Genomic DNA, 9,211 nt, shown 5'->3' on the forward strand with positions numbered 1-9,211 from the left:
TTACTGCTGCTGGCACAGTTGGTGCTGAAAAAAAAAAAAACATAATAAAAGGGAAATTCGGCACTGGGATATCAAGCAAAACTAAGCGTGAGACATGGGAGAGGATTTGTTTGCAGATCAATGCAGCATTCCCGCTTGTCTCGCGGACCCCGGGCGACTGCGAGAGGCGGTGGTATGCGCTACAATCCTTTGTAAATAGGTCTTAGTGAGTTAGGAGTCCTCTCGACTTCTTTTAAAGGGATAGTTCACTTTGAAATTAATTTTTGAAATGTTTTAGCTTACCTCAAGGGCATCCAAGATGTAGGTGTAAATGTAAGTACACATTGATGGCCTAAGACACGAAACGAGCGGTTTGTGTGAGAAAACGAACAGTATTATATCGTTTTTACCTCTTGTAATCACAGTCACGTCCAAGTACTCTGATGGCGTGGGCGCCTCTGTCTGCGCAAGCGCCGGAAAGCCCCGGAAGTGATCTCTCGCGCGTGTACGTCACTCATTGTTTACACAGAGATTTCGGACGTAAAATCTCTCTTTTTTTCTAATTTCTTTCCGAAATTGTCTTCCATTGCGATTTCCTGTATTTCTAAATATGTTTAGATCTTCACAGTGAAAGGTAAAACGTCCGAAATCTCTGTGTAAACAATGAGTGACGTACACGCGCGAGAGATCACTTCCGGGGCTTTCCGGCGCTTGCGCAGACAGAGGCGCCCACGCCATCAGAGTACTTGGACGTGACTGATTACAAGAGGTAAAAACGATATAATACTGTTCGTTTTCTCACACAAACCGCTCGTTTCGTGTCTTAGGCCATCAATGTGTACTTACATTTACGAGTCATTAAATCATGTTTAATTTGGACTTCTCTGTGCATGCTCTTTGAGGTGGACCCCATAGACCTGCATTATATGACTGACACACAAGAACGGTTTGACCTAAAAACAACAAAATTGAAAATACTGTGGACACAAAGACACCTACATCTTGGATGCCCTTGAGGTAAGCTAAAACATATCAAAAATTAATTTCAAAGTGAACTATCCCTTTAAGCTGTCCCAGACTTAGGTGCTACTTTTAGGGCTAAAATGCTTCGTGAATTACTCTTAGTGAAAAAAATTAGGAGTCCTAAAGTTAGGAGTGACACGCCCATTATTTTAAGGAGTTGCTCCTAAATTCGCCAGTTAGGAGCTACTTTTAGCCTTAAAATTCTTTGTGAATACGGCCCCAGGTCACTTCACTTCTTAACAATGGTCTCAAACAGTAGTGAGATTTGCTAAGACACAAAAGTGTGCAATCAAAATTCAGATCTCAATTTAAACAAACATTTCAAATTTTCTCCCAATCCACAAAAAATGCTATAGGTATTAACTTTTTCTATATGCCAATAAATGTCTAATTTAATCTAATTTCTTTTCAGAAACATCTGAGAAGCAGGAGACTAACAGTAAGTCTCTGTTTGCTCTGCATTTATTCTCATTTCTCTCCAGGAAAAACAATAAAGATTCTGAAGTTGTTACTTAAAAAGTTTCCTGTAAGCAATACTGTGGCGAGCTGGACGAGGCCGAGGGCCGTGAGAGAACGGCGCGAGGCCGGTGGCGTGATTTATAATGAGCGACGCACCGGTCTCGTATCTCTCACATAAAGGAGGAGCGACGACAGTGAAGATCGAGAGAGGCCAGGCCTGGATTTATGTTGTGTTTTGTTATATGACAGCAGTCGTCCGTGAGGGGCTGCAGTCTTTTACTTTCGTTTTGTATTGGTTTCATTTATTGTATTTAAGTCTTTGAATGTTCGCCGGTTCCCGCCTCCTTCTTCCCATAACATCGAACATTACTACAAATACCAATTTAGCTTTTAATTCTATACTGCACGTCAACAATTGCAAATTTTCTTCCTCTTAAAACTTAGGAGAAACATCTAAGACGAATTTGATATTAAAACACAACTAATATCCTATGACAAAGGCAAAGCAACCACTGAATAATAAAATGTCCCTCTGGGTAGACGTATAACTGCTCATTGACATCCTCAGCAGTTGCGAAAATAATAATAGCAATCAGGTATATCGCGTCATTTTCAGGAAATGGCGACAGTAAATTCACAGAAGATGGTCCAGTCCCAGCACTATAAATTCATATCCGTAATTTAAGAGACGAGAAAAAGGCGGATATTTCCTTTTGAGGTGGAATAAATTATGCATCATTTCATTCCAAAGAGAGGTAATATTATACTGGCTTTGTCTGTCCTACTTCATAAATCCTGAGCTTTAAAACACTCACGAATGCACGCACACCAACACGATCCCTTTCACGCTAACACACACACACAAAAGACACAATTTTTGCCAGTGCCCTGAGATTTAGGAGCCGGTACACTAAAACATCACAGTTCACTGGCTGCGTTGCCGTCTCAGCGTCACATTCTATCCAGAACAATGCGACAGCTGACAGCTTGCACAGAGATTCATCACGCTAAGCAGAATTATTTCTGCCACGTGCTAATTTATTAACAACCTGTGCATGCTCTAATGTAGTAAATTTGCATATACATTTTTAACCTGGAAGCAAGATCATGAATATTCCTCAGGCAGTGGAGTATTTCTCTTTGTTAGTCACTTTCGATTCTTAGAAGAGGAACTGAGAGAAGCCACAATCGCTCCAATCTTGTGCAAGGCACGTTTTCTTCCAGGGCAGTATTCCAGTCCTTCCTTAACCTTTTGCACACAGCAGAATCTGACATTAAACCTTTTATGCTGCAATTTACTGCATCCACATGCGTTTGACCTGAAATAACATAATACTGCAAGAAATATATCCTTTTCAGTAATGCAGAAGTACTGAAAGCACAGTGGAATGAAGATGGAGATTATTTGAATGAATGAACAAGTCTAGGTCGGGGTGGCAGATTTACAAGAAAGACCACAGGATGTGCAGCTATTATAAGAGGTGGTTGCACGGCGTCGGGGCACGAGCAGTTATCCCTGCGAGAGAAGGCTGCAGGTGCACATTTCACACACCTGTGATGTTTCCCTGTATTCCCTTGCGTTATCCAGGGATGCAACGATCAGATGCAGGCATAAACACCTCGCTGCTGCTGCAATGCAACAAATCCTACCTGTCAGACTGACAGGTTGCCTCTATATTGTGAATAAACAAGTATAACAGAGACATAAACAGGTGTAGATATTGTCTGAGGAGCCTGACAAACAAATCAAGAGCATATGTAATGGTGTAATTACAGCAGCAAACAGATTTAATCGGTTTAATTATCTAACCTTGTTCTGACTGATGATGTATAGCACATCCGGGGGAAAAAAAGAAAAATGAGGTGAATTAGTTTTGGTGCTTTGGTTGCTCATCATTGACGCAAAAACTGTTAAGCTGGTCAAAGAGTGGAAGTTGTTTTGTTGTTGGTTTATTTAAAGAATACCATTGAAAAATATGAAAGGTTTGTTTGCTGTTCTACAAATGAAGCCTCTTATGTCATTCAAACAAACTCAATGAGAAGAGTCCTATAATATTAGGGTGGATCTCATGAAAACATGTCCAGGCGATCGATCGATAGATCGATAGATCGATAGATCGATAGATCGATAGAGTGTGTGTGTGTGTGTGTGTGTGTGTGTGTGTGTGCGTGCGTGTGTGTGAATATATATATATATATATATATATATATATATATTCTACTTTCAGTTTAATTTTAGTTAAAATTTTAGTAATTTAGTTGTTTTTTGTAATTCTTTTGGTTTTCAGTTGTTTTTTAATGTCTATATAGTTATTATTCATTTTTAGTTTTAGTTATTTTAGTACTTGTACAAATAAGTAAACTAAAACTAAAAAATAAGAAATGTTATTTTAAACCAACAAAAATGTTTTGTTTATGGTTTTAGTTTTACTTTCTGTTAACTATAATAACCCTGATACAGGGTAATTATAGCAATGAGAACCTTGGAGAAAGTCATCATGAAAATACATTTCACAACATAAAAATTTTATTGGTTCTAAAATAGGCTATTTTTAAAAACAAAATATACTATTTCTTTTCTCAGTTGATTTGGGGGTTAAATACAGGTTTCGTGAGATTCATACTTGCATACTCTATCATAATTGTTTGATGTCAGTGCCAAAATAGCATCAGATCTTCACACTGAAAGGCTTCAGTAAATATGCTAGCCAGATTTGACCTGCCACTTACTCTACCACAAGATATCAGACTGAAAAAACAAAGTGATTAAACTGTTTATCTTTCATAAACCATGCCTGCCACCATAAATAGCAAAGTACGCTGCAAATTCAGACGTGTATTTAAAGGCCAGAAGAAAACCGATAGGATGTTTTTTTCTTAATCTAATTACCGCCAAACCCTGTGGATTGTAGCAGCGGTTGAATAGCAATAAACAAGCTCAAAGCATCATGGTAAACAAAATCATGGAGAATGACTACGAGCTATTGAGGCCTTTCATTTAAGTGATGTTAAGAGCAAACAATCAACTCCCTGCTTTGGTTCCCACAACACATCCATATCAAACAATGACAAGTAGCAAAGGTGACATCCAATTTATAGCTCAAGGACTGCGGACAAGCAAATAAACAGGCATTTCCAGACCACGCGTCAAACTCAATTTGTCTCTCCCATGGTTCAATGCATTTAGGGGGCGCAGAAAAAAAGTTGAAGGTGCAGAACTTTAATGCCTTACTAATAGGCTAGACAAGCCCAGTCATTTACGTTCACAGGGAACCCACAGGCAATCCCACAGTCTTGATAAAAAAAAAAAAAGTTGCAAAAATGCGTATGAAAAGTTAAGACACATGTTCAAAATACGTCTCAATGTGTCTCTTTCATTTTAAATCCAAAGCCGGTGTTGTCAGCGTTCGACTTCAAAAAGGCAAACCGTAGAAACTTTGAACCACTCCGTGCCCCGTCTGTGGCTGTGGGCTTGTTTTCCTGATCTCGCTAACTACCGCTTGCTGTCGCTACATTGCTGTTGCTTCGCCTGCAGGTAAAGAGAGATTAAACAGCATGCGGTGCCCTTGTAAAGCAGCAAAGGTTTTATGGAGGGGGTCTTTAAATATTTAAGGTGTGAGTACAATGAGGCAGAGCTGAAATACAAAATACAAACCTGCAAATCATTTACATTTCATTCGTCGTGTCTATTTTACACTTAATACATTTTTTTAAAGAACAGAATTCCAAAAAGGAAGATAAATGCACAATATGACAAGCTGTTTGCCGTGAGGTGATTGTCGTAGGTTAGAAAATAGATGCTTTCCCCCCCCCCCCATCATCCCTGAAATAATACACAAAAGAATTAGAATAAACCATCTCCCGGTAGCAACATAACATAAAATAGTAGCTTTTCATCTTGCCATTTTTTGCCACTTCTCAACTGTATTTCAGTAAACAACCATTTTGATCAGCAAATTCAAAGATCTAAATCTTGAGCAAAATTATAAGAAAACAAAAATATTGAATGCAAAACATCCCCAACCACTGTCACAGTCAATTAAGTGTGGCTAGGTAATGAGGCCATTTGCATTGTAAAGCATCCCCCATGTGTTAGGGTTTTAATGGGGACAGGAACTGAGGAGATTAATTGAGAGTGACATTTCTTGAACTCTATTTTTCCCCCTCCGTGTCTTCCACGTCTTGCCTTTGCTTACCTGACTGACAGATCTACCTTTCAAACTCAAATATCTGAAAGACTGTCCACTCAAACCCCTCATTGACTCTGATGTTTAAAAAGGGCAGGATGGTACATTATGCATAATATGGCTCTGGCGATGAACAGAAGTGCTTGACTTCAAGACAAGGGGTGGATTTGGTCCACAAAGTGCCTGTGAACGTTAAAGAAATGGAAAACATCAGAAGAATGATGCACTGCCGTGTCATTATTAGCACTTAAGAAGCCATAACGTTGGGTTAGCTGAGGGCCAGGTGCCAGTAATTATCATCTTCAAAGGGGATAAAATTCATATTTTTGTACATTTTCAACTTTCTTTAGTGTGTGATGTTGCTGTTTGAGCATGAAAAATGTCTGCAAAGTTACAAAGCACAAAGTCACTCCAAAGAGAGTTATTCTCTATATCAGTGCGCACTGTTTCTGAACTTCCTGAAACGCCTCGATTGTAGTCTTGAGTTTTCTTCTGGCAACACACACGTCACAATATTACACATTTAAATAATTCCTGCCCACGGCATACACGGAGAAAAGGGACGAGGCCTAGTTGAGTTAATAGTGTGTTGAAACTCGCGGCTATGGTAAGGGGTGTGACATTTCCCAAACACACTCAAAACTGTTGACCAATCACAACACATCAGAGCACATTGTGCTTTTCAGAAGGATGGGGCTTCATAGAAACAGAAACTAAACAGAGATGCTGCAATGAAAAATAATGTTTTTGGAACATTCAAGCATGAAAACCTATTTTAGTAAACCCTAAAAACAAAATCAAGACTATAAAAAAGGGCATAATAGGTCCCCTTCATCTTTGTTCTTTATCATTTAATATCATAATACACACTTGCACAAATCAAACCGCATATTTGTGTCCCCTTATGATGCAAGCACGATGCAACTAGAACTTTGAATATGCACTACATAAGGTGGCGGGTAACAGCAGATAGTCATTTTCCACTACCTAAGGTGGGGGTGGTGGTCACGGGTCTCTAATGACTTATTTAATATTGCAAGAGAAATGACCCAGGGTCCAAGAAGCGCTACGTCTCTCCAGCCTGAAAACAGAAACAATGGAGCCACCTTAATTGTGACATTACAAGCAGTGGCACAGCGAGGAACAGAGGGGGTTTGATTAAAAGGAGAAGAGGTGGGTGACTTTGTGAAAAGGTCACTGCACACTTACCTGGACTTCTCAACTCCCCCTCTTTCTGAACAAGAAAAAAAGTGGAAGAATATGGAGAAAGAAAAGAAAAAAAAATCTCCCATGTGATTAGAGACGACTTCCAATATTTCCAGCAATGCCATTAGTGAAATAAGATGGTAATTTTCTGGCAGGCGGTATCTGGGCAGAAAACGACAGAAGGGAGTGAGGGTGAGGCAGCAGGTTGTGGGTGGGAACAGATGGCAGCACAGGTGGGGTGGTGTCGAGGTTAATTGAGAGGTTAACAGGGACAAAGGTTTGTCAAAGGTCAGGAGAGACCACCATCCAGAGGGAAAGGCACAGATTCCTCCTGACTTATGCATGTTCCTGATGTAGCAGCACAATCCCTATGTGAGATTGTTTAGAGAATGAGTTTTGTCAAAAGGCAGATTTCAATATCAAGAAACCAAGGTGGCTGATGGCTAATATAATAATAAAATGTCCAGTTTATACACTACTGCTCAAATGTTTGGAGCCAGTGAGATTTAATTTAAGAAATAAATACTTTCAGAAAGGACAAATTAAATTGATCTATATATAAAATCTAACTAAAATCATCGCTGTTATTTTGAACTATTTCTATTCATCAAATAATCATGAAAAAATTACCACGTTTTTTTCACAGAAATATTAAAATGAGTAGTTCACTTTTTAAAAAACTTTTGCTGATAATTTACTCACCCCCATGTCATCCAAGATGTCCATGTCTTTCTTTCTTCAGTCGAAAAGAAATTAATGTTTTTGATGAAAACTTTCCAGGATTTTTCTCCATATAATGGACTTCAATGGTAGCCAAACGGTTCAAGGTCTAAATGACCGTTTCAGTTCAGCTTCAAAGGGCTTTAAACGATACCAGACGATGAATAAGGGTCTTATCTAGAGAAACGATCTGTCATTTCAAAAATAAATAAAAAAGTTAAAGTTTTATAGGCACAAATGCTTGCCTTGCGAACTCTCCTGTTCAAACTCGTTCATCAAAATGAAAGAATCTTTTTTCGAGTCATTGACTCGTTCATCAAAATGAACGAATCTTTTTTCGAGTCATTGACTCGTTCATCAAAATGAACGAATCTTTTTTCGAGTCATTGACTCGTTCATCAAAATGAACAAATCTTTTTTCGAGTCATTGACTCGTTCATCAAAATGAACGAGTTTGAGTTCGCAAGGCGAGCATTTGTGCCTATAAAACTTCAACTTTTTTATTTATTTTGAAAATGACAGATCGTTTCGCTAGATAAGACCCTTATTCATCGTCTGGTATCGTTTAAAGCCCTTTGAAGCTGCACTGAAACGGTCATTTAGACCTTGAACCGTTTGGTGCCCAGCAAAGTGCATTATATGGAGAAAAATCCTGGAATGTTTTCATCAAAAACATTAATTTCTTTTCGACTGAAAAAAGAAAGACATGGACATCTTGGATGGCATGTGGGTGAGTAAATTATCAGCAAAAGTTTTTTTAAAAGTGAACTAATCCTTTAAGCAGCACAACAGTTTTCAACATTGATAATAAAAATAAACATTGTTGACCGCCAAACCAGCATTAGAATGATTTCTGAATGACGACACTGAAAACTGGAATAATGGCTGCTGAAAATTCAGCTTTGCCATCACTTGAATAAATTATTTTTTAAATTCTATTTAAAACAGAAAACCGTTTGAACTGTAATAATATTTCACAATATTATGGTTTACCTGAATTTTTGATCAAAGAGAGACATAGAGACTTCTTACCAAATTTAACAGAATTAACAGTATCGTAAATATAAACATAAATATGCACACAAATTAAATGGTAGCAAAAGGGACGGTTATTTTTACTCAATAATACTCATTCAAAATTACCCAAGAAAAGTTTAATTGCAAATAATGATGGTACTGTATATTATATAACCGACGAAAGGGAAACAATTCTGTAAATTGACAAAAGGGCACAAAGTCACGTCTTTTGGAAGCATTATCAGTCACCTTCCAAAACTCCTCAGCCAATTTAATAGAACGTACAACGCCTCCAACCTTTAATTCAGTGTGACATACCGTCCTGAATCCATCACAAACCTTCAAAATCTCTCTGGAGACATTACAATTTGATACGCCGACTATGATGCTAACGATTTACATTACATCCATCTCTGAATTTTACAGGTGAGTCAATTACCACATGCCTGAATGTGATGGGAAACAGCCCAGCTGCACTGATGCATGACATGCACCTGATAAACATTCAGACCACGGGCGGCTCTCTGAGAAAACAAAAAACCGTGTAGACGATTTTCAGTGAATAATCACACAATTCTGCATCACAAAACAGGTACAGATGTCTTAGTCTCCAGTTTTAG

The sequence above is a fragment of the Rhinichthys klamathensis genome, unplaced genomic scaffold, assembly GCF_029890125.1.
Source record: "Rhinichthys klamathensis goyatoka isolate OS25496 unplaced genomic scaffold, OSU_Roscu_1.1 h1tg000029l_1, whole genome shotgun sequence".
In the NCBI taxonomy this organism is placed as follows: Eukaryota; Metazoa; Chordata; class Actinopteri; order Cypriniformes; family Leuciscidae; genus Rhinichthys; species Rhinichthys klamathensis.